The sequence below is a fragment of the Chelonia mydas genome, chromosome 11, assembly GCF_015237465.2.
Source record: "Chelonia mydas isolate rCheMyd1 chromosome 11, rCheMyd1.pri.v2, whole genome shotgun sequence".
NCBI lineage: Eukaryota > Metazoa > Chordata > Testudines > Cheloniidae > Chelonia > Chelonia mydas.
In genome coordinates this window covers 64,726,637-64,752,372 of record NC_051251.2, presented here as the reverse complement: position 1 = coordinate 64,752,372, position 25,736 = coordinate 64,726,637, and positions in this window count along the sequence as shown.

Here is a 25,736-nt window from a genome sequence, read left to right as displayed (position 1 = left end):
CCAGGCTGGCTGTGTGATTTAAGCAGCATTTGAGTCATTCCCATTGCCAGTCAGTCAGAATGCAGCCAGATGAGAGAGTACTAGCCTGGAAAGACACAATACGGAAGAAAGAGGTGGTGGGGTCAAATGCATACATGGGCAAATGTTGGCAGTGCCCACCAATTTGACATCACTCTCCTCTCTGAATGCCCTACATTGGTTCACCATCTGCATCAAATTTAAATAATAGGTCACCAACTTTGCAAATCTACACCCCCCTCCTTATCCTCATTTCTTGAGATCACATCGCACCCGACCCGCTCAGTTTTCAGCATTCCCATGCCTGTCTATTTGTCAGTCTCCTCTGTGCCTTCTTCCAGGCAACCTGCTAACATGGTTTGACCTCTCTGACCTCTGAAAGGCCTGACCTTTCCATGAGTCTTAAAAGTCCATCCTTGCCATGCTGGCTATAATGAACCATACTGATTTCTATAGAAAATCCCCCTAGTTTCCCTTCCCTGACTTGTTTGTCTTAACAATCTAAGGTATTTAATAAGGTCCTCTTTACCACAGCATGAGTACCTCACAATCTTTAACGTGTTTATCTTCACAATGCCCCCTGTGAGGTAGGAAAGTGCTATTATCCCCTGTGACAGGGTCGGGATAGATGGCTACAGGACAGTGATAGAAGGCAGATATATTAGCCCCAGATTAAGCAGATCCCTTTTCCCTGGATGAGGTAACAGGGGCAGTTCCAGAACAATCAGGAACTTGCTGGAACCAATTAAGGCGTGCGAGGAGCTGGGAGCAAGAGGTGAGCAAGAAGCTGAGAGTGAGTAGGTGTACTGCTGGAGGACTGAGAAGTACAAGTGGAGGCATCAAGAGATAGGTCCTGTGGTGAGGATAAAGAAGGTGTTGGGAAGAGGCCATGGGGAAGTAGCCCAGAGAGTTGTAGCTGTCGCAGCTGTTACAGGAGATACTGTAGACAGCTGCAATCCACAGGTCCCTGGGCTGGAACCTGGAGTAGAGGGTGGGCCCAGGTTCACCCCATCCCCCCAACTCCCTATTTGATATAAGAGGAGTTGACCTGGACTGTGGGTCCCAGTGGAGGGGAAGGTCTCTGGCCTGTCCCCCGACCCATTAGGTGGGCCAGCAGAGACTGCAGGGACTGTTCTCCTCCTTTTCCCCACGCTGGCCAATGATGAGGTTAGTTTAGTGAACGGCAGGTTTGTGCCACTAACAAAAGGAGAAAAACTGAGGACTGCCGTGAACCTCTGAGGCGAGCAAATCCGCCAGAAAGCGCAGAACTCACCAAGGGAGAGGAGGAACTTTGTCACACCCCGTTTTACAAATGGGGAGCTGTATAAACCAAGTGAGTTGCCCAAGGTCACACAGGAAGTTTGTGGCAGAGAAGGGACGACGTGAGTCACAAGCTAGCACCCTGACCGCTGGACCATCTTTCCTCTCCTTTGTCAGTGAGTTCCTCAGGGCAGTGATTTTTTGATATCTGGAAAGTGCCTTGTACATTGTGGGTGCTGCCACAAACAAACCTCCTCAGGCCGTGGATAACAGATGTGCTACAAGCACACACAGAGGGTAGGGGAGATAGAATAAGGAGTGTGAAATCAGAAGGGTCTAGGAGAGATAGGCCTAAGCCAACCCCTGAAATGGAGAGGGGATGGAAGGGAGAAGAAGGGCCTTAGGAGGTTTGGAGAGAGCCACCCCCATTCCAGGGAAGCTTAGAGTGAGCATGATCTGCTACATCAGAGCAAAGAGGAGAGGATGGCAAGCACAGCCTCACCACCTAGTCAAAGGGACGGGGACCTGATTTTTTTAAAACCACAGGGCACAATCCAGTCCATTAGAAAAAACACATTTTTGGTCAGCTTTCAAAATCTAAGGGATTGACATGCCCGGTTTCCATTAAAACCAATGGAAATTGGGTATCCAAACCCGAGCTGGCTTTGAGAATCTCAGCCCTGCAACAGTTCCATCGGCAATATTTTCCCAGACTTAAAGCAAATTAATGTCAGGATCCCGTAAAGGGCAGTCAGGGCAAACCCAAGGCTGGGAGTAGTAGAGGAGTCCATAGTCAGGTTCCAGGCCAGGGTCGATACCCAGGATCAGAGTCCATGTCAGGAGATGAAGTCCAAATCAAGAGAAGGTCAAAGCCAGGAATTAAGGAGCAGGAATAGTCTTGTAGCTACAGGAGATCCACACTGTTACCTGGACATTTCCTGGAATGCCTCTTGGGTTTATATCGGGCAGGGAGTCAATCAGGTGCCATGACACTGTTGTCTGTCAAACCCTTGAGGCAGAACTTCCCATGGTCTGTGTCCACAGCAAGTCATGGGAAATGGAGTGCAAGCTAGTTACCACTGTCACTGGATGGCAGGCTGGAGATGCCAGCTGTCTGGTAGCTCCGTGGGCCTCAGTTCAAGAATCCCTGGGGCCTCACAATTAGAATCTTTGCAGGTCTCTACCAACTAGGAAACAGGAAAATGTTGGTAACAGATGGAACAAGCTGCAACAGTGAAATATAGCCCTGGGAACAAAGTTAATCTGGATGAGATAAGTGTATCTAAATTCCTAGCATTGTTAGCAAGTTTACAAGAGTTAATGGGGGAAGGAGGAGGTCTGTCTGCATGAAGCACAGGATGGCTAAAAGTACTGATTAAATTACCCCAAGCAAGAGACAAAAGGCTCTCTCTTAAGTGTATACCATATGAAAGGCAATATGACAGCTTGCCACAGGGTTGCTCTGGGCAATGTACCAGTGTGGCCACCAGAGCATCAGAATGAGATGCCAATACTGTAAAGGTAAAACCACCAAGCAGGTGAAAAATAAGGAAACATATTTATACACACAGAGAGGCTAGGTTTAAAAATATGAATGCTGCTTTCTTCTAAGAGATATTACACCTCTTTTCTTAGGTTAAAAGCATGTTCTGAGGCAGAAAATAGAAAGAATATAAAATTAATTCTCCTACTAAGGAATATGGTCTATCTTCAACTGCTATGCTTCACTTTGTTGAAGGGAGAAGGGGGAAAACTTCTGCTTTTAAAGTTTTTTTTTTTTTGCATCCCAGCTGGAACATCAAATATATTTTTGGTAGAGTAATTCTTTGAACACTATAAGGACAAGGTGTTAATAAAAAGAACTCTACAATTGTGAGTTTTTCATTTGTGTTTTGTGAAAAAAAAAATCTGTGGATTCCTTTGGTGCTGGCATTCCTGGTTCTCAGTCGACATTATACTTTCATTAGCTTCCAAGGTTTTCTGAAAAAGGAAATCTATTTGAGTTTATGACTAAACTAAAAGGTTCTAATATATTCACAGAGGGGATTACCTAGCTCCTGGTATTTATTACTGCAGTGTCCTGGTCCCATTGAGCTACTGAAGAGGACATTGCATCCTTTAAAAGAGGACCCTTCCTTATCTGGTGTAAATCAGTGAAGCTAAATTGAAGGTGTGCCAGTATACACCGACAGAGGATCTGTCCCAAAGTCTTTTAGTGCAGAGCAAAATATTAAAGTGACCAATTAAGTGTTTACACTTGCACGTGACTACTCAAAAAAAATTTTGGCCTCCACAGTCTGCATTCCGCACACCTGCTCGTTTTGACCTGGAAATGCTTACTTTTCTTGAAAAGGAAACAGTTACATTTCAAATTTCCTACTCTGGCAGGTTATAACAGTCCACTCTTTTGTACAGTGAAGCGGAAGTGGAACTCGTCAGTCTTAAAAGACTTAAGTTTGTACAAGGTTGAAAGGAATGAGCCAACAAAGAGTTAACACTGGGATGGGCCCATGTTGGGACCTGAGAGACTATGAGTGAAATCCTGGCCCCACTGAGGTCAATGGGAGTTTTGCTGCTGACTTCAGTGGAGCCAGGCTTTTACCCCATGTCTCTGAACTTTGTGAGATGTTTGCATACAGATCTGGGGATGAGCACCTGTGCCAGGTCCATATTCGGAGGGAACTCTCAAGGTGGAGAGCTCATCTCAGCCAGCTTTCCTTCACCAACCTCTTCCATAATCTGGGCCCTGAATTGGAATGCCAGGTTCTTTGCATTCAGGTATGAGAGCTGCTTTTGTGTTGTGAAGCTGCTCCAGGCCCCAGGCTCAGAGTGTGCGTTTCCAGGCTCTGAGCAACTCCAACACATTCAGGGTCATCAGAACAAAACTAGGCCTTGCGCTTGGTCTATGCATAGATTTTGTACCTGTGCAACTATTTTAGCTAGGGGTGTGATTTTTTTTTTTTACCAAGACAGCTGTTATACCTTCAGAACCCACCTTAAAACTCTCCTTTGCCATAAGGCCTACAAGAAAGAAAACTCTTGATAACAGCTAGGCTGCTGGTGTGCAGAGACTGTTGCCTATCACGCTGACCTATATTGTTCCATGGCTTCCATATACTCCGCCGCCAGTCTGTCCTTATCTATCTGTTGGCTGTTGTCTTACACCTAGATTGTAAGCTCTTTGGGGGAGGGACCATCCTTTTGTTCTGTGTTTGTACTGTACCCAGCACAATGGAGGCCTGGTTCTTGACTGGGGCCGCTTGGCTTTAAAATACAAATAATAATATTTTAAAAATACTGGTACCAGTGTAGATGCAATCATACCAGTAAAAATGTGCCTTATACTGGTATAGACTTATAGAATCATAGGACTGGAAGAGACCTTGAGAGGTCATCTAGTCCAGTCCCCTGCACTTAAGGCAGGACAAAGTATCCCTGTATGGTGATAAACTATATCAATATAAGCACATTTATATCGGTATAACTGCATCCACACTGGAGGAGGTGATGGAGAGTGGATTGCACCTCCAACTCTACCAGTATAGTTAACAGAGTACAACTTTTTGCTTTGGACAAGGCCTTTGAGCCAAAGTGGCAGACTTCCCATTGACTTTGATGGGAGTTGTGCTTGCTTACACCCAGGCCCAATATGGCCATTAATGTGTGCTGCAAGAGAATTTCAGCATATAAGCCTTTGGAATCATTGTCAGACAGAATGGAATTGAACTAGATTGACTGGGGGAATTCTGTGAGCTTGACAACACTCAGTACCAATCTGGAATTGGTAGTACTGTGTTTTGGGGGGGGCGGGGCGGGGGGGTTAACATTCAGTATCTCTGTATAAAATTATATTTCAAAGGATCTGGATGCTACTTTATTTATTAAATTTCAGTTGGTGTCCACTTGTTGTCTGATGAGAGGAAAATATATTTATAATTTGTATTGCAGTAGTACCTTTAGACCCCAGAGCCCTGTTAAGTTAGACATTGTATAAAGATGCCTCTTTACCCCCAAAATGCTTACAATCCAAACAGACCATTGAGTTAAAAACCTCCTGATCGTTCAGAATGGTTAATCTATAAGGTTTACCTTATCTAATTAATCACCAAGGCGCAGATCCTCAGCTGATGTCAATTGTCATGGCTCCACTGAAGTCAATTTACACCAGCTGTGAACCTTCCCTCCACACCCCCTTGCGTTTATAAATGGTTGCTAACCTTAAATAACTGCACACTAGAGTGAGCACATGGGAGCTCTCTTGCTGTGGCTGAACATGGGCCCATAGTTCAGAGCCACTTCTGCCCCACGGTGCCGTCATGTGACACCATCATGGGAAGTGGAAGCAAGACAGGCCAAGGCACCCACCGCTGAACATCACAGGAGAGAGGGAGAGTGGGGCCATTTTCAGTCCCCTATTCCCCAGCTTCCTCTGGGAGGAAGTCTCAACTGTACCATCTCATTTTGGAGCTCCGCTGAGGACAGGAAGAAGCACTGGTTGTGGCTGATTCTAATGAGGCAAGAGAATAACTGGGGAGGCCAGACTGCATGCTGGGAGGAGGCAGAACTGGCTGTGAAAATCCCACATCTGGATTGGCTGCCACCTGCCAGACGATTGAGATGCACCAATTCATTGATAGTATGGGGCACCCATGGCATGTAAAGACCGTTGCAAAATACTTTTATTTGGTTTATCCCGACTATTAAGTTTTTAGTCATTTCAGCTCTTCTCATTCCTGCAGCAAATCTCTCTCAGACAGAACCTGGAAGATGTCCCAATTCTGTACCTTCCATATTGCTTGAAACTGAATTTGAGCACAGACAAGATTTCATTGATATATCCCCTGAAATTACTTATTGATTCTTGAGGTTGTCTTGGATAATATCCAATTATTATACATCTGCTGTGTCAAGAACCTTGGTGTGAATGCTGATTTTAACAACCCTGGAGGAATACATCAGTGGCTTGGCCAATGCTGCTTTCCCCACCCATCCCTCTCGGCAGGTTATCAGTCTGAGACCTCCTGCTTTTGTTAGGGCTGGAATTGATTACTGTAATTCTCTGTTGGCTGAACTCCCAGATCATGTTCTACATCAGTTTTGACTCACACATAATGCTGTTGGCAGGGTTTTTTAGGAGTCCAAAGATTTGTTCTCATTTTACACCTTTTCCAGCATCTTTATCCACTGGCTTTCTGTGCCTTTGTGGATGAAGGGTTGGCTTTTAGCAGTCACTTTCAAAGCTCTCCATAATTATTCCCCTCATTACCTGGCTGATTTCTGACACCCAGATGAAAACACATACAACCAGATTTTCTAGTCAGTTAACAGCCCATTTGCACCACAAAGAGGTTATAATCTGCCCGTCAATGCTCAGCTGAGAAGTCTCTTGGTGTAAGGGAACTCTCTGTTGGGCAGAACAGTGCCACTGTCAGGTCTGGGCCAAAGCCCCATCTGGTGCAGGGCGGCACGTGAGGAGTACAAGGGAGTGCCAATCTGCGATGCCAAATCTCCACCGACAGAGGCTCCCAAATCAACAGCCCAAGTAGAGCTACCCAGCCAGCCCTCATAATCCAGGATCCCTAATTGGCTCCCTGCCATCTTCCCCCCTCCTGTGCCCAGCAGAGCTCTGGCTCATGAGAGACTTTGATCTCTATTATTCTGGGAATAGACTGGGAGAGAATGGCTGCCCATATATCATTTGTGAACAGTGGGAGAAAGGCATTGGGTCCTGCGTCAACAGTGCACCTAAGCACAGGCTTAATGTTAAGCACATGTTTAAGTTTCATTGCAGGTACCTAAGAATTTTGCTGAAAAGGGATGGGCTTGAGCCTGTGTTTAACCTTAACTTATTGACCTAAAACCAAAGTTTAAACTGAAATCATGCCTCCCGGCTCTGATATTTTTCACAAACCCGCTCGTCAATATTATTCATTTTTACTGCACTAGCACGTAGGCGCCTGAATCAGGGCCCCATTGAACAGACTAAACATGGGAGAACCCACAGAAAATGAAGATAAGCTACTAGACAAAGAAGAGGAGGAAACAGTGAAACCGTCATATTGAAAGCAGCAGTACCTTTTCACTGCTTTGTTATTATTGGACGGTGCTCTGGGGTACCCTGCATGAAAGGTTTTATATAAACATGCTGAGTGACTGGCTGATTGATAAGAAGAGAGTCCTCAATTCTTACTAGCAGATTCAATGTTGATTGCTTGTGTCATATCAGGCAATCTTCGTCCTCCATAGAATTTCGAAAATAAAATCCTCTCTCTCGTGATGTCTGGTATTATCAGCTCACCGATCAAATGAGAGAGAAGAATAGAGACTATGGAGTGCAGCCGGATAAAGAGATCAGGAAAATACATATAGAAATCCAGAAATACTGATAGCTGACATTCTAAGCTAGTCAGATGAATACGGGGGCTCCAATCTATTACAATTAAAACTCAGTCATGCTAATAAATGGGGTTAAAAATGGGTGAGCAGCTTCCTTTTTCAAAAAAAATTATAGCTGCTATAACAATGATTCCTCCTAGTTACCAGCCTGGGGCCTGTGACAGTCTGTATCCCTATGTTCACCCCTTTTACAAGACTATGTTAAATTTTGTACAAAGCATTCCGTGTAAGGTATCATTTGCAAACTCATAATTTGCTGATCATTATTGTCCTGGTAAAATATGTGTGGCAACAACATTGTATGTAAAGAGATAAGATTCCATTGTACCAAGACATGTTACCAAGACATGTTCCAACATGTTCTGGAGGCCAGTCATAAACAAGTTCCTCAGAGGCAAAAGGCTAGCCAACTCCTAAGCCAGGTATCAACGAAATCAAATGGACCACCCCCTGATTAAGTGGGCACTCTTTGGCAGGAGAGATAGCATGGGGAAAATCTACATTTTGACAAAGAAGTAGTTTAAGGTTCCTGGGCACACAGACTTTGTCTCCTAATCTCATCTGGAGATGATTCTTGTGCAAGAGAAAGAGCTATAAGAGGAGAGGGCAGCTGCCTCAATTCATCTCCCTTGCTCTCTACCCATGGCATCATCAACACTTGAAGAACAAAGGAAGCAGCACTGGACTTGGGGGAGATCTTGACTGAAATTGGTTCAGCCAATAAGACTGCTGGAACATATGGTGAGAAAGACCTTTGCTTTGTATTCACTTAGCTTGTTAAATGAGGTTGTAGTTGTGTTTTATCTTTTGTTTCCTTGCAACCAATTCTGATTTATACGTCTCATTACGTGTCGTCACTTAAAATCTATCTTTCTTTAGTTAGTAAATTTGTTTTGTCGTTTTATCTAAACCAGGGTGTTTGGATTGAAGTGTCTGGAAAGATCCATTTGGGATGATAAGATTTGTGCATATCATTTTCTAGTAATGAAATGATGGACTTGAAATGAGTTTGAATTGTCCAAGAGGGTGCTAGGCAGTCCAAGACACACAGTTGTGGGGGAAAGTCTGGGGATGGGATTTTACTGGTGTTACTCTGCAGTGTAGTTCATGAGTGGCTGGCTATATCACTCACAGTATAGCTGGGAGTGATTTACATGCTGGAGGCTATGTGTGAGCAGCACAGGAGTGGTTGCTCTCTCAGTGAAGCAGTGTAAAAGGCACCCCAGGCTAGGGAATTGAGGGGACACGGCTGTCCATCAGATCAAGATTGTACCCTGGGTAATGTCACAGGGCCCGATCCTGTTACAACTGCAATCAGCGACAAAACTCTCACTAAATTTCTACTGGAACAGGATCAAGCCCCAGATCCTCAATCATTTGCCCCATCTGGGTAACCCAGAACCTTCACATAGAGATTGACCAAATCCATTTTACTAGCATTGACTTGAGCTGCTTAGATCTCTTGCTATGTCTCGTGAGACCTGATGAGCCTTACAGAAATAAGCCATTCCAGTGTATACAGATTACCTCTGTATGCAGCAGAAGTAGAAGGTTGATCTTCAGTTGACCCAAACAAGCTGGTGTGTACACTGTCCCCTTGAGGATACCAAACCTGACAGTGTGTGTGTGTGAGACGTGGGGAAGGGATGGACACAGCAGGGAGCACTCCGAGGAGCTGGGGGGTCGTGTGTCCCTATCGCTAGCCAGAGAGAGTGAGAGCTGCGGTTTCAGGGAGCTGAGCTACAGCAGACACAGACAAGCCCACGGCATTCCAAGGGCAGGTAGTGATGAAGTGCCTGGGCTCACAACCTGGATACACCTGTGAGCATCACACTGCCTTTCCAGGAGCATGGTGTCTCTCTGTCTCCGTGCTCCTAGGGGCACACAGTACTCCATGAGGGCCAGACTCGGCTTGCTCTTTGGTGCATCACACAAAGGGCTGCTGTTGTGGGCATGCAGAATTCTGCTTCCTGGGGATGTCGCTCTATGCCACCCTATACTATAGGCTGTGCCTAAATGGCTCACTGTAACACCTAATGATGTCAAAACGAACAGCTGTCAGGGGACTCTGAATTTCTATGCTTTTGCTCTAAAATCTCACCCTTCATGTTGCACTAAATTTAATTTTTCTTCTGTGTTCTCCCTTTGGGCAAAACAGAACGATGGTAGAAAGTATTTTCATGCTGAGGGCCTCCGAGTTTCTCCGCAGATGCTTACACAATAAAGTAACGACCCCAAGCCCACTGAAGTCAATGGGAGTCTTTCCATTGACTTCAAAGGGATTCGGATCAGGCGCTAACATCAAAGGAAATAAAAGCTATTGACTGGTTTTAGTACATAAAAATGTGAAGGCCCAATTCTTCTCTCTTACGCTGATGTACATCAGGAGTAACTCCACTGAAGTCGGTTGAATAACACCAGTGTAAAACCAGTGTAAGGGAGAGGAGAAGCTTACACCATTTTCCCTGATGCCTGCTTCCGCCCAAATTTCCCCGTTCGCTAATAGTGATGGTTTTCACTTCTTCAGCTGATTACTTCACCTGATTTGATTCAACTTATGCAAGTGGCGTAAGATGGCTCCATGCAGTTGATTCATTATTACGGCTACCAGCCGTGCAATCACCCCTTTGCAAACACAGGGGAATCTATTTTGTGTTCTTTTGGTTTGCTGGCAGTGATGGGTTCAACGGCAGGGGCAATATATGTTTACTCTTTGCTCTGCTGTCATTGACGAGCTGGTAGGTTCCCCGGCGGCTTTGCACAGCTAATGGGTTGTCCAATCATTTTATTAAACAGACAAGAAGTGTTAGAAATAGCAACAATTTACATTAACAAAATGATCATTTCTGGCCATGTAACCTTAGTGAAGATGTGAGAAAACACAACAGCTGCATGCCTACATAAACACTCAAACATGAGATACATTTCAAGACTCTGGTTAGTTTATATAATGTGTCTGCAAACTATTGTGAAAATGATTTATTATTTTTACTATCATTATCATCATTAAAAAAAACCTAAACATCACTTATAATTTACTTCTCGGTGGGTTGTTGCATCTAGCGGGAGTCTCGTCTCTTCTTTTTTTCTTTTCATTACTAGGACAGATATGTGAATTTTGTACTTTGCTGTAGTTTATAGTTTTATAGAGTAATGGTATTTGGTAAGTGTATTTGTGAAGGTTGCATTTAGAAATGAAATGCTTATGGCTATTATATTTATGCTGTCTCTTTGGAAATGTCAGGTTTTTTAATAACATTTCTGCATGTGTCAGATTTAAACCACTCTGACAACTAGATGGTGGAGATATATCGTTAGTGGGAATTTGCATTAAGTCGCATAGCCATAAAACGCAGAATGGAGATGAACTGATTTCTGGCCTGTCATCTTATCTTATTATTCTCCAGAATAACATGTAAGAGACTTACACTATATTTGTCAACAATTACTGAACGATATTTACATTACAAATGGGCCTAAGCCAGAACGTTGGTTCCAGCCCCTCTGAAATCCAGAGTAAGGGCACGTCTACACATACAGCGCTGCAGCAGCGCATCGGGTGAAGACGCTCTATGCTGAGCAAACACAGCTCTCTCATCGGCATAATAAAACCACCTCTGCAAGCAGCGGTAGCTATGTCAGTGGAAGAAGTTCTCCCACCAACACAGTGCTGTCTACACTGGCGCGTAAGTCAGTGTAACTCATGTCGCTCAGGGGGGTGGTTTATTCACACCTCTGAGCATAAGGATGCCGACATAAGCTGTAGTACAGACATAGCTTAACTCAGACCTATCTGTGCAGCAGGCCAAAAACATAGGCCTCAATTTTCCACAGAGACTAATGATTTGGGGAGTCTTAATTCTTGGTTGCCCAACTCGAGACACTTTAGAACGGGGCCTGGTTTTCAGGACAGATGCTCCGCACTTTTGTACAAATCAGTCTCTCCAAAAGTTGCCTCTGCAACAGAACAGCATGTCTTCCCAAGAGTCAAAACTTGCTTGCACGCTAAGAAAAAGAATTTGGAAGAGTTTGGGTAGCAGCATCACGCACTAACACCTTCCACAGCAGCATTATTTCCCCATGACATATATTAAACAGTTTCAGCAATCACTGAACTTTCCCTCTGAAGAATTCATTTATTCTTCCTCCAGAAAACAGCTTACATAGTGATGGGTTACACTGACCTAATAATGGGAGTGGAAATGTAGACTCTAGTTGTAGAAAAGAAAGTCTTGAGGCTACAGTAGTAACCCTGGGGCTCAAGAGATCAGGGTTTATATCCTAGTTCAGGACCTTGTCTGACCTTGCAGAAGCACTTAATGTCCCTGTGCCTCAGTTCCCCCTCCAAAAATGCTTTCTCTCCCCCATCTTTTGTCTATGTAAGCCTGGAACCAGCAGATTCGTAGGCACATAACTAACTTTAAGTATGTTCTTACACCTGTTGACTCCAAAGGAAACACTCACATGATTAAAGTTATGCCCATGCTTTAGTCACTTTGTAAATCAAAGTCTTTGACTGTAAACTCTTTGGGGGCAGGGACTGTCTCTTAGTGTGTGTACAGTGCCTAGCACAATAGGGCCCAGATTCGGGTTATGGGCTCTAGTTGATACAGCAATGCACATAATATTGGTGCCTATTATAGTCAGTATGGACCCGCATTATGTTAGCAGGAGCCCCATGCCCTTAAGTGGCACAATCCCTCTCGAGCTGCCAGTAACACAGGGCAAAATTTAAATTCTGATTTAATTCTTCTTACCTCAAAGATTTAATTCTGCTTACCTCAAAATCTTCCCTGAAAGTCGCAACCGTATTTCTGACCTTCTTCACTTTATCCGAGATCTTGCTCTTTGATTCACAGCTGGAGATAAGGAAAGATGGTGATGACATGGGTAAGGATTGCTTTTTTTTTTTTTTTTAAACCTGAGATCTATAGCCAAATTTAAGGTCAGGAAATCAATGCACTTTTTCCTCTATATACATTACAACTATGCCCTTATCAGTGTATTTCTTTTGAGACATTTTCCCTTCTATCCCCTCAGTATGTTGCATTCCATTTCTATTTTTCCTCCCCTTCTTTTTTCTTTAAAGGGAGATTATTTGCTTTTGCAACAATTATAAGGTCCCAAGAAAGAAGTTATCAATCTACAAGTCAGCTGAATCTGCGAAGATAGTTTCCCTTCACCAAAGCTGCCAGTTAACTCAGTTTTGACTTGGAGACATTAACCTCTCCCAAAGTGAGATGAATGACAGTCACCCACCTCTCTTACTTTTTATCTTAAATGATGAAGTTAGCACTCCTGAGGACACTAGAAACTGAAGCTGTCTCATTAGCTACATTCTGCAAAGCAAGCACCATAGCAGGGTTGGCAACCATATATTTTCCTCAAGAGTATTCTCCATGGACCAGCTCTGTAACTGAGACTTTTCAAGGGATATTGCCAACTTGAATGTCTGAATTTGACTAGTTTACTAAAAAAAATAAATTTTCTGATGGAGCAGCCTTACAACAGTATGGCCTGATTTAAAAAAAAAACAACTTTGAATATTGAAATATTTCTTTAAAATGTTGATAAAGTGGTTTGTTTGTTTTTCTTTTCCTGGTGATATTTATATGGGTCTTTTTCAGCAGAGGAGAATAGGTGGGCCCAACACCTACGCACACTTGTCAATGTTGCTAACAGCAAAAAAAATTCTTGGAGTGATATCCCTAATTTCAATTTATAAATCAGTAAATAACTATTAAAAGGTCACTAACATGGTTTATATAAGGCACCAAGCCAGCAAAGCATTAAAGCAGGTGCTTAATTTTAAGTGTGTTAGTAGTCACATTTAAATCAATGAGATCACTCACATGCTCAGAGTACTTTGTGGGATATGAGTTTAAATTTCAGTTGTTTCATAGGTTTTCCTAATATGCACAGAAAATGATAAGAAAACATAAATACACACACAGGCGCACACATACGTACCTGAAAGTTTAGTCAGAGACACGAATTAGTGATCTGAGCACAGAAGCCAGAAGTTCCTGAGTTCCAATGTCACTTCTGACTCCAATTCCACTCTGTGACCTTGGAAAAGTCATGATCTCTGTGTCTTAGGGCTTGTCTACACAAACATTTAGTTCACAGCAAGCTGGGATATAAATCTATCCCGCACTAGCCTGCTACGTGCTACGGGTCTGTATGGACCTGCTGACACGCACTAACCGTTCCTTTGTCCTGTTTGAGCTACTTTAGTTTCAAAGTGGGGCAGATCAAAAGGCACCAGGGAACTGTTAGCGCACATCAGCTGGGTCCACAGGGACACTTAGGCTATGTCTATACTTGGAGCTGGGAATGTGATTCCCAGCTTGTGTTAGACATACTTGCACTAGCTCCCATCCAAGTAGCATGCTAAGAATAGTGCAGCTGTGGTAGCTCTGGCCGCGGTGACACAGGCTAGTGCCCTAAGTACAAACTGGACCCCAGAGGTACATCCTCAGGGCTGCTAGCCCATACCGCTGCTGCCCATGCCATTGTGGCTACACCACTATTTTTAGCATACTAAGTTGAGGGGAGCTAGCAGAAGTATGTCTACTCAAGCTGGAAATCACACCCCAGTTCCAAACACAGTCATAGCTGTCGTGTGCGGCAGATTGGCAAGGGATAGATTTAAACCCCAGTTTGCCGCCAACTAAATGTAAGTGTAGAGAAGCTCACAGTTTCCCTATCTGTAAAATGGGGACAATAAAACGTATGCACCTGTCTGTCAAATAGCAGCGCTCTGAGACATAATCAGTTTTGTCTGAAAAGTGCCTACAGGATGCAAAGAATGGTACAGGTCTTCAGTACTCTATTACGATTGTGAATTCTTTGGAGAAGCAAGTATCTCAGAGTAATAAACACCTGTATAACAAATGTAACTTAATCCACATGAGGAAATAAAGGATTTGGGGGGGGAAATATTCCGTTTATATTAAATTGTCATGGATACGTATAATAATGAGCAGGGGGGACACTAACTGATGTGCTGACACCAACACAAAAACCTTCTCCCTGTACGAATTGAAAATTTGGGGTGAAATCCTGGCACCGCTGAAGGCAATAGCTAAGTTCCCACTGACCTCAGTGGAATCAGGATTTCACCCCTGACAGTTAGTGGCCCAGGGACCTCCGGATACCAACTGGCAGAGGACACAGGGCATGCATAGGGTTTTACAGAGATCCTCTGGTTGGGATATCTGCATAATAGTTCACCAAAGGGTGGCATGTGAGGTCTCTACTGAGAGCCAGTAGCCCACTGGTCATCATAATCATTGTGAAATGGATGCACAGATAACATTTACAGAATTATGTATCTATATGGAAAATTATGTTCATAAGGTCTTGGAGTTTAGGCAGGTCATCAGGAGGTGACGCTGTGTTAATTTAACTTATACTGGATTTGACTGTAAACATATCTCAGTGCTGTGAGTTAAGCAGAGCGGTGATCTGAGGAGAACTGGTAAGCTGGGGTGTGCTGCTTCTTCGCAAGCAGTGAACCTATGAACACCGTGAGTGCCCAGTGGAGCAGGGGCTGGACACCTACATCAAGATGCTTAGAGGGCTTGAGGTTTGGAGTGGGCCAATCTGTAGAGCGACAGTGAGGCCTGCGAGGCCTAGAGGGGAGAGCTTGTGTTGCACATGGCCAGTGGAGTTGGAAGGTGACCCACAGCAGGTACAAATGAGGCTACCTCATGCTAAGGGCAAGTGATAGTGAGATGCCTCACAGCTCTGGGAGGATTTGTCCACATTCATCTTTCAGAGCTGCTCCCTTCTATTCTTCTTAAATTCATTACTTGTAGCTGTTGCAAGATACAAGGATTTACACATAGCACCAGAACAAATTGCCTAGGAAGGTTGTGGATCTCCATCACTGGAGGTTTTTAAGAACAGGTTAGACAAACACCTGTCAGGAATGTTCCAGTTATTACGTAGTCCTGCCCTGAGTGCAGTGGACAGGACTAAATAACCTACTGAGGTCCCTTCCAGTCCTACACTTCTATGCTTATACAGGAAATATAAAAAGACATTTTCTGTAGTGTTGACAAGGGCAAAGGCTGTGACTTACCTATGCTCTTGTGCACATGCTTATCTTTAAGCAAAAATAAATTTTTAAATGGGTTCTTTAAGAAATATAGTACCTTTTGTACTGTCCCAAACGATCTCAGAAACAGAACAACACAGACTCTTCAAACTCCCCACATAGTTAAAATTCACTGAAATCTGTATATTGGCTATATATGATTTTGGGGAGAGGGTTAATCATCATTTCCCCACATTATTTATTGCATTTTATATATAAATGCTTACTTTGAAGCTCCCAGAGCATTGATTAATGTTGACACATTCAGCAACGTGTTGGTTAATTCAGATTGGGAGGGAAGGGTTTCTTACTCTTAAAGAAAACTTTAAAAATTCAGGCTATATAATTGCTGAAATAATCTGGAGTACTTGTGGGAACACAAGAAAAGAGGTCAAATATAACTGCTTCTAGGGATAGAAGATCTGTATGGAGCATATGCTAATATATCATTTTTAGAGGATTATTTTTAAAATGTGTAAATAGCTGATTTTAAAATTATATCCCTCAATCGGAAAGGTAATCATAATCTCAGCATAATTGAAGAGAGACATACTTCCCTGTTGAGGAAACAAAATTGCCTTCTTGCAAAAGAACCACTATTTCTAAAGAGCATGACAAATTGACAAATTAAATGGAGTATGTATCGATCTGCTATATGCCATCTCTTATCACTCTAAAAGTACACAGAGAACCTCCGTTTGAAATCTCCTCTAAAACCTGAGATACAGAGATCTGTTTTTATGTTCTAGAAAGGGGATAGAAGGCATGGAGTTATTGTTGGTTAATGTCTCCCTAAAGTGCTATTGTGAAGAAAGGTTGAAAGAATTGGTCACATTTAGTTTACATAAAAGAAGACTGAAGGTGGGACATGATAACAGTCTTTGACTATGTAAAAGATTATTGAACAGGTTAGACAAACACCCATCAAGGACGGTCTAGGTCTTTTTCCTGCCTCAGCATAGGAGATGGACTCTATGATCTCTTGATGTCTCTTCGAGCTCTGCATTTCTATGATTCTAACCTCTGGGAGAGACGAAAACCCAGATCTTCTGAATCTCAGTCCAGTGTCTTAGCCATTAGACCATCTCCCCCTCTCTTGACTGCTGTCTTTCAGGTGTTAAGACCAGAGCCAGGTCTGAGTCATGAACTGAATAGGTTCCAGTCAACACAGGTCTGACTCACCATTTTGAAGAAGGAGAAATGCCTCCCTTGACAAAAGTGGTGTTGTGCACACCTGGAGTTGTGTGCTGAGGTACCGATGGCCTTCAATACATACCAACTCCACCAGCGCTTCAAGGTCTAGCTGAACCATCTGTATGCTGGGAGGTTTTGAACTGCAGTCTACTTTAAACATTCTGAGCGACGATCATATGGTACATTCTCATTGACGAGGACAGGCAGGAGTTGAAACTTCTTAACAATGACCCTACTGTATGTGATGAAAGTACTGGACTCTGTACAACCGTCCCAGTTGCAGACTGTGTTTTGTAACTTTGAAAATATCATCAGATGTATTTCATGTTCCAAAAAAAGGATCTGGCCAAGTACTGCTTGAGCGTCTCCACAACATTTCCCACTATAATTTCTTAAAAACTGACTGCCCTCTTTAATGGTCAACAAAAATCATACAGGTGAATTAAACTATCAATTGTTCAGTTTTGATAAAGAATAGCCTTGAATAGTAGTTTGATGTAAGAAAAAGGAGAAAAAACAGTATGAACTGTACGTTCCAGCACCACATGCTGACCGCAGTGAAAGGAAATAACGTGATTTTTATGCATGTGACGTCAAATGTTGGCTTTTCTTACCTCAGAAAAAAATAGTGTTTTGGCTGGCTAAACTGCAATCTGAAGTGACATTTAGAAGTATTTACATCACTTTTGCTCACTTTACTAGTCAAGACCAGTTTTTGCTATTTTGGCTTTTATGGGGTCATCCAAGTTTGCAAAAAATCAAACACTTTTCCTTCCTTTGTTTCACACTTCATCCCTAATAACAATCAAAGAATGCTGAATTCCTTTTGCTAGTGAAGCATTTGTGCTGTAAGTGTTCAGATATGCAGACAGAGGCAGCAGGTGAAAATATACTAGAGCCTGTTATTTGCTCGAAAAAGAAAGCAGTGAGAGACAAAACGTCAGGATCCAGAAGAATGCCAGCGAAAGGTAACCTTCCATTTCTGACCCATGCAACTGTGAAGAACGCACGGTAGACAGGTCAGATTCTCTACTGGATGTAGCTGTGTGTGTGCGTGTGAGGACTTGTCAGGGAACTGGCTACAACTCCCTGATTCTCTGACCAACTCCAGCAACTGGAGATCTGCTCTAATTTGTGCCAACAGACTATGGTCTCCAAGGGAGTCTTTTACTGAGCATATAGATTCTCACCCAGAGGCCCACTTTTGTTTGCTACAGCCGAGTAGAGCCTATTAATTTCCCATCATACTCTGGCGGTGTCTGAGCCAAGCCCTCATTGCCCCTCCAAATGGTATTTCACTGGCTGCATAAAGCCAAGCTCTGCATGCCATGTCAACTGAGCAAGCGAGCAGGATAGTAGCATTCACATTCACTGCTGCACTAGACTGCAATGGAGAGCCTAACTCTGAAAGAAATGTGTCAACCCCTACTCTGAACAGCAATGTGTATGATGCTGTGAATGGTGGGTTTGGGGCAAACAAGACATTTTCACAGACATCTCTTGTCATTAAAATATTTAAAGGGCTTGACTGAGGGTTGGATCAGGTCTTTCAGGACAGGAAATGTGTGTTTGCCCACTTTGCTGGATCCTCCATTTGAGAGCATTATGCTTGCTAACACCACATCTTCAGAGACTACTTTTGATAAAACTGCCCAGAAAGAACAACTGAGTGATCATAGAATCCTAGAACTGTAAAGAACCTCAAGAGTCATCTAGTCCAGTCCCCTGCACTCATGGAAGAACTCAGTATTATCTAGACCATTCCCTGACAGGTGTTTGTCTAACCTGCTCTTAAAAATCTCCAATGACGGAGCTTCCACAACCTCCCTAGGCAATTTATTCCAGTGTTTAACCACCCTGACAGTCAGGAAGTTTTTCCTCATGTCCAACCTAAACCTCCACTGCTGCAATTTAAGCCCATTGTTTCTTGTCTTATCCTCAGAGGTTAAAGAGAACAAGTTTTCTCCCTCCTCCTTGTAACAATCTTTTATGTACTTGAAAACTGTTATCATGTCCCCTCTCAATCTTCTCTTCTCCAGACTAAACAAACTCAATTTTTTCAGTCTTCCCTCATAGGTCAAGTTTTCTAGACCTTTAATCATTTTTGTTGCTTTTCTCTAGACTTTCTCCAATTTGTCCACATCTTTCCTGAAATGCGGCACCCAGAACTAGACACAAAACTCCAGTTGCGGCCTAATCAGCACAGAATAAAGCAGAAGAATTACTTCTCATGTCTTCCTTACAAAATACATCCCAGAATGATGTTTGCTTTTTTTTGCAACAGTATTACACTGTTAACTCATATTTAGCTTGTGTTCCACTATGACCCCCAGATCCTTTCTGCAGTACTCCTTCGTAGGCACTCATTTCCCATTTTATATGTATGCAACTGATTGTTCCATCCCAAGTGGAGCTCTTTGCATTTGTCCTTATTGAATTTCATCCTATTTACTTCAGACCATTTCTCCAGATCATTTTGAATTTTAATCCGATCCTCCAAAGCACTTGCAATCCCTCCCAGCTACGTATTGTCTGTAAACTTTATAAGTGTACTTCCTATCTGTCATTATCTACATCATTGATGAAGACATTGAACCGAACTGGGCCAAAACTGACCTCTCCAGGACCCCACTTGATATGCCCTTTCAGCTTGACTATGAACCACTGATGAACTACTCTCTGGGAATGGTTTTCAACCAGTTATGCACCCACCTTACAGTAGCTCCATCCAGGTTGTATTTTCCTAGTTTGTTTATGAGAAGATCATGCGAGACAATATCAATATCAAAAGCCTTACTAAAGTCAAGTTTACCACATCACCATTTATCTTTTGCAGTATGCAACTGAAGTTGCACTGCTTTGCACGGGTGTCAATGATTGCCCTGCAATGACTACACAAGGTGCCTGGCAACAGAGGACTAGTCCCAGCTGGAAAAGGGGTTCTCAAACCTTGTCAAAGTGTGGATCGTATCTTCATAGGGAGACTGTTTCATGTGCCATTGCATTTGCAAGCTTAATGCATCTTTGTAGCAACCACAGCAATTCGTGACATGAAAAACAATAGGAAAATATTCACTATATCCTTAGCTGTCTTTTAAGCAGTTTGGCAACTGGAAACAAGAAACTCTGAGGAATGCCGGCAAGTGCTCCATGGACCACAGCTAGAGAACCACTGTTACATGCTGGAGAGGTTGAGTATTTACCATCTGAACAATAGACCCTCTAAGAAGAGAAGGAAAAGAAAATAATACACACTGTGCCTGTAATCAATGGTTAATATGTAAGAATATGATGGAACGACCTCCCATAACTTCCTTTGTCTCCAAGGGTACGTCTACACTGCAGTTACAGGGTGAGACTGCAGCATGTGTAGACATACCAGAGCCAGCTTTGATCTAATAGCTTGGGTACCAGAGCAGTGAAGCTTTGGCAGAGCGGGCCTCAGCACAGGATGTACGAGTCCACATGGAACCCTAGATAATTACTCGCAGGACTAGCCCACACTGAAGCATGTGCTGCCACAGCCTCACTGCTGCTGTACCCAAGAAGGCTGGGTTGAAGGTAGCTCGGGTATGTCTACACAATCTGCAATCCCACCCTGTGATTGCAGTGCAGACATACCTTTACTGATGAAGTGAGGAGGTAAGTATTCATACCAGGGTTCAGTCATGAGCAGCTGCTTGGTGACAGCCAGGAGTAACTGTGTCGGAACACATTCTGACTGAATGCATCTAGGGCTTCTCAGGTTCTGTGTGAGCAATGACCCTGAGCCTCTGTCCATGGGAAAAGGAGATCAGGAAGTGACGGAATGACCTCGAGGAGCAGGGTGATATTAAATTTGCTGGGACTTGCAGTCAACAGTCCTGGAAAATCAGTGGAGGGGCTTATTATGCAGGGAGTGAGGAGACGGCAAAAGACCCATCTGCTCTCTCACTCACAGATGCTGCAGGGGAGTTGGGTGGAGGTATAGGACATTCCACCCTGACAGAGTCCAGCAGCAGTGCCTGAAGTGACTACTGGGGAAGAAAGAGACGCAGCTATTAGACTGAAGTCAGACGTTCATATAATGCTGGGAATACTCTGATCATTTTTTTGCGGTTGACCCCCAAAAGAGCAGCTTACATTAAAAGTGCCCCAATTCGGAAGGGCATGGAAACAGCTGAAAAGGGATATTTTTATTAAAGATATAAAATATGCATATTCAACAAAAATATATTCACTAATGGGGTTACTCCAGTTACTGCAGTCTCAAGGCTACACTTACTTAAGTACACAGAATTTACCAAGATTATTTCATTGATACAGTACTTGATCAGTAATTCAATTACCATGCACAAATTCACATCAAACAGCTACACAAGCAGAAGATACCTTTGGCATGCTTCCCAAAAATGCACATTCATGCAGTTTTCATACAGCCAATATAATTAAATTTATGTGTACGTGTAGCAGAACAAGAACTTTAGGTAATAGGATGTAATTTTACAGCAACTTGTTCTTTTTAAAGGAGAGAAAAGCAATTCACGGTGAGAGAGAAAGAAAATGACAGATAGAGGGATAGACAGAGGAGGAGGGAGAACACATTGATACAGCGATGCTCATAAGGGCAGATCCAAAGCCTAATGCAGTCAAATAGAAGTTTTTCCATTTGCTTGGAAGTGCCCTAACCAAGCCTATTTAGGCTTTGCATTGGTATAAGGTTCTGATGAGCCTCCTCAAACTCAGCTGGGAACCCTAATGATCCTGTTTAAGGCCAGTGAAGTGGTAAAATTCTATCTGCTCTGCTGCCCCTATTCCCTTTCTCCCTTCTCCAGAGGTCTTTGTTCTGCAATGCCTCATATTCCCCCTTCTCCACTGCCCCAGGCTCCATGTGAGGGTGCTAATCTCATCACTTAATGCACTACTAGAAGGCACTCAAAATCCTACGGTGATTTGCACAGTTGAATCCATATGGAATAGAATATGCTCCCCAACCAACCCTCGTGCACATGCTCCCCAGAGAACTATTAAGGACTTCAACAGAGTTCAGAAGACAGGGGACGAGGGGATACCAGGACTACCAAGGGACGTGGAGAGCCAAAAGTGCAGGGAGCCAAGACCCTCCTCACTGTCAAATAAATGAATTCAGTGCTTTTTGTTATAACTGTTTCACGCTTTCTCTTCTCGAGCTAAGTTTGGTCAAAAAAAGAGTTTGAAGAATCTCCTCACTGTAGCGGGCAACCACTATTACAAAGCATCTTAATTTCCCAACCCCTCATCCAGTGAACTTGTTGATGGGAACAGTCTCCTTTTCCCATAGCCTAACACCCTGCCAACTGGATTTCATTTTGAGCTCTACTTCCAAATATCCAGCTGTCTCCTGCCATCCCATTTTAAACCCATCAGAACTGATGAGCCATTAATATTAGAACCCTAATAACTTTTAACATTAGATTCTCTGACCTGTGCTTCTGGTAATAGGTCTTGACTACATCCACCCAGTAAACTAATTTTGCTCTCTCCCTTTCTTTCAGTTATTGTTTTGCTATAAGGCAAAGGGTAAGCTGAGGGTTACCAATAAAGAAAATGTGCAAGCAACACTAAAAAAAGCTTTGGGTTTAAAGGTGACACTTAAGAATAATTTATATGGGCTCATAATTTTTACAACCTTCTACACATTTTCAGATTTACATGCCTAAAAAGTATTCAATCATGCACACATTTGTAGTAGCTTCACATGTACAGCCATTGTTAAGTAGATGATATGTTTAATATTGCCTTGGACTACAGGAAATGTCTACAGAGCTGTAATCATTTCTAAATAATTGTGTGCATCAATGTAGACATGACACTAAACACTTAGGGCCAATGGCTTCTCTGCCTTCATGAGTATTCCCACTGAACACACTAAAGGACACAGGACTGGGCCTTTAGTAAGATCTAGGAAGCTCTGCAACACAGAGAAGTCATGCTCATTTGCATGCTAATACCCGAAATGCTTGCCAGCCCTTTGCTAATGGAAGTACTCGTTAGTGTAGTGGATTCTCAAGTTTTCCTATGGCTTGTCTATGCAGGAAAGTTTCGCCAGTCATACTGGTATAATTAAATCAATAGACTGGTATACTGAAATAAAAGTGTACAGATGGGGTTTATAAGAGTGGCCTTTTTTGGTTTAGATTAAACCTCTTCCCAAACAATTTGAACTAAACCAAAAGAAAGCTACTGAAATAAGAGTGTCCACATGGGTAACTATACTGGTACAACTATATCGGATTACAGTCAGACCTTAGTTGATACCAGTATAGATTTTCCTTGTAGACAAGCCCTTAGTGTGGCCTAAAGGCAACAATTCAAGGTCCTTGGGTGCAAAAATGAATGTTTCAGGCCGGACGTCCATCTAGTCCAGCAGCCAGCACCAAAGGCTTCAGAACAATGTGCCAGAAACCCTGCAGAAGGCAGTAATGGAATAAGCTGCCCTCAGGGAAAGTTTCGCTCTGACAGCCATTAATTAAAAGCTAGCTTTTTCCCTGAAGCATGAGAGTTTCTATCCCCCCAAAGTCTTGTTTTTTAAAAAATTCTTACAACTATAAATCTGGATATCCATTACAAATATCTAATCCCTTTGTGCAACCTGCTAAGTACTTGGTAGCAATGATATCTTGTGGCAATGAGTTCCACTTCCTGTGGTATGTTACATGAAAAAGTTATTCCTTTTAGCAGTGTTAAATTGGCCACCTTTCAAATTCATTAAGTGTTCCCCTTGTCTTGAGTGAATGCTTGGGGCCCTCAGTGGAGGGTCTAGATACTAGAGAGCTGAGGGACAGAAGGATAGATGAGAACAAGACTATCCCATTACTAGAAAACCCAAAACTCTTCTTAAATCAGGCGGGTGAAATAATCCCTTTATATAACTGCCTATCTCTAAAATCTCCTTATACATATATGTAAGGGGTCTTTTCCTATCAATTACCCTGTATCTACTGCAGAATCCTCTCAGTATATAGTAAGGACCTTTCTGTAGCAAATGTACCCTATCCAGGTAATATTTGCCCTGCCTAAACAGGTTGTTGGAGAACTATTGAAAAATTTACTTTATCTTGTATTCAGTCATCTCTGTTAAAATTCAGCTTTCAGGAGATTTCTCTCTCTAGGATTTTAAGTACAGTGCCTCTCCGTCATTGTTATTCAAACTCCTAGACTTATGGCGCTAATCAGTTCATTAGCTGAGTTCACTAGGATGACCCTGATATCACCTTTGCTGTTTTATTTGGCAAGGACACCATTCAAACTATGTGCATCTTGCCTCAAAAGAAGCCCAGAGATATAGTACGAAATTCAACGAGTACGACTGTGCAATGATAAGACCTGCACCTTCCTTCGAGTTCACAGGGTAAGCGCTGAAGTCAGAGAGTCAGAGGCACAAGCCTGCAAAAAACTGCAGGCAGAATGATGATCAAGTCTGGGAGACGTGGGTAATTCCCTGATTAAACGTGTGATGTGTTGTGCAATGCCATCTCCAAGTGCCTCCACAAATAAGGGAGCTGTCACATACATAAGAGGCAGCATGGTCCAGTGGACAAATCATTAGACTGGGAGTCAGGAAACTTGAATTCAATTCCTGGCTCTGTCACTATCACTCTTTGCGGCCTTGGCCAAGTTGCTTCCCCACCTTTTCCCTCCCACCTTTTGTCTGTTTAGGGCAGGGGGTGAGCAAACTTTTTGGTCCAAGGGCCACATGGGGGTTCCAAAACTGTATGGAGGGCCGCGTAGGGAAGGCTGTGCCTCCCCAAACAGCCTGCCCCCCCATCCGCCCCCTCCCACTTCCCGCCCCCTGACTGCCCTCCTCAGAACCCCCGACCCCTCCAACCCCCCCGCTCCTTGTCCTCTGATCGCCCCCTCCCGAGATCCCCCCGCCCCTAACCGCCCCCCGGGACCCCACCCCTTATCCAACCCCCCCTGCTCCCTGTCCCCTGACTGCCCTGACCCCTATCCACACCCCCACCCCCTGACAGGCCCCCTGGGACTCCCAGGCCCTATCCAACCGCCCTGTTCCCCATCCCCTGACCCCCATCCTCTGACCACCACCCCGCAAGAACCTCCACCCCATCCAACTGCTCCCTGCTCCCTGTCCCCTGATTGCCCCCTGGAACCTCCTGTCCCTTATCTAATCCCCTCGCTCCCCGCCCCCTTACCATGTCGCTCAGAGCACCAGGACTGGCCGTTGCGCCGCCCATCCAGAGCCAGCCACACAGTCTAGAGCACCGGGGCAGGCCAGCGGCTCTCACAGCCATGCTGCCCAGCAGGAGCTTGCAGCCCCACCGCCCAGAGCGCTGATGACATGGCGAGCTGAGGCTGCAGGGGAGGAGGGACAACAGTGGAAGGGCTGGGGGCTAGCCTTCCCAGCCAGGAGTTCAAGGGCCAGGAGGAGGGTCTTGCGGGCTGGATGTGGCCCGCGGGCCGCAGTTTGCTCACCTCTGGCTTAGATGAAGTTATTTGGTGTATGGGACCATCTCATTATCATATGTTTGTACAGCACCTAGCACAAAGAGGCCTTGATCTCAGTTGGCAGCACAAGGAAATAAGAAAACTCTGCTGGGATCTTGCAATGTTTTTGCATGCTGACTCATACTGAGATTTTGCAAAGTGTCTAACAATTTAGGGTTGTCGAGGGTTTGGGTGCCCAACCAATCAGCTTAAAGGGAGCTGATTTTCAGGAAGTGCTGGGCACCCACTTTCTGAAAATGTTGCTCTTTGGGTGTCAAGCTGGGTATCCAAAACGGAGGCA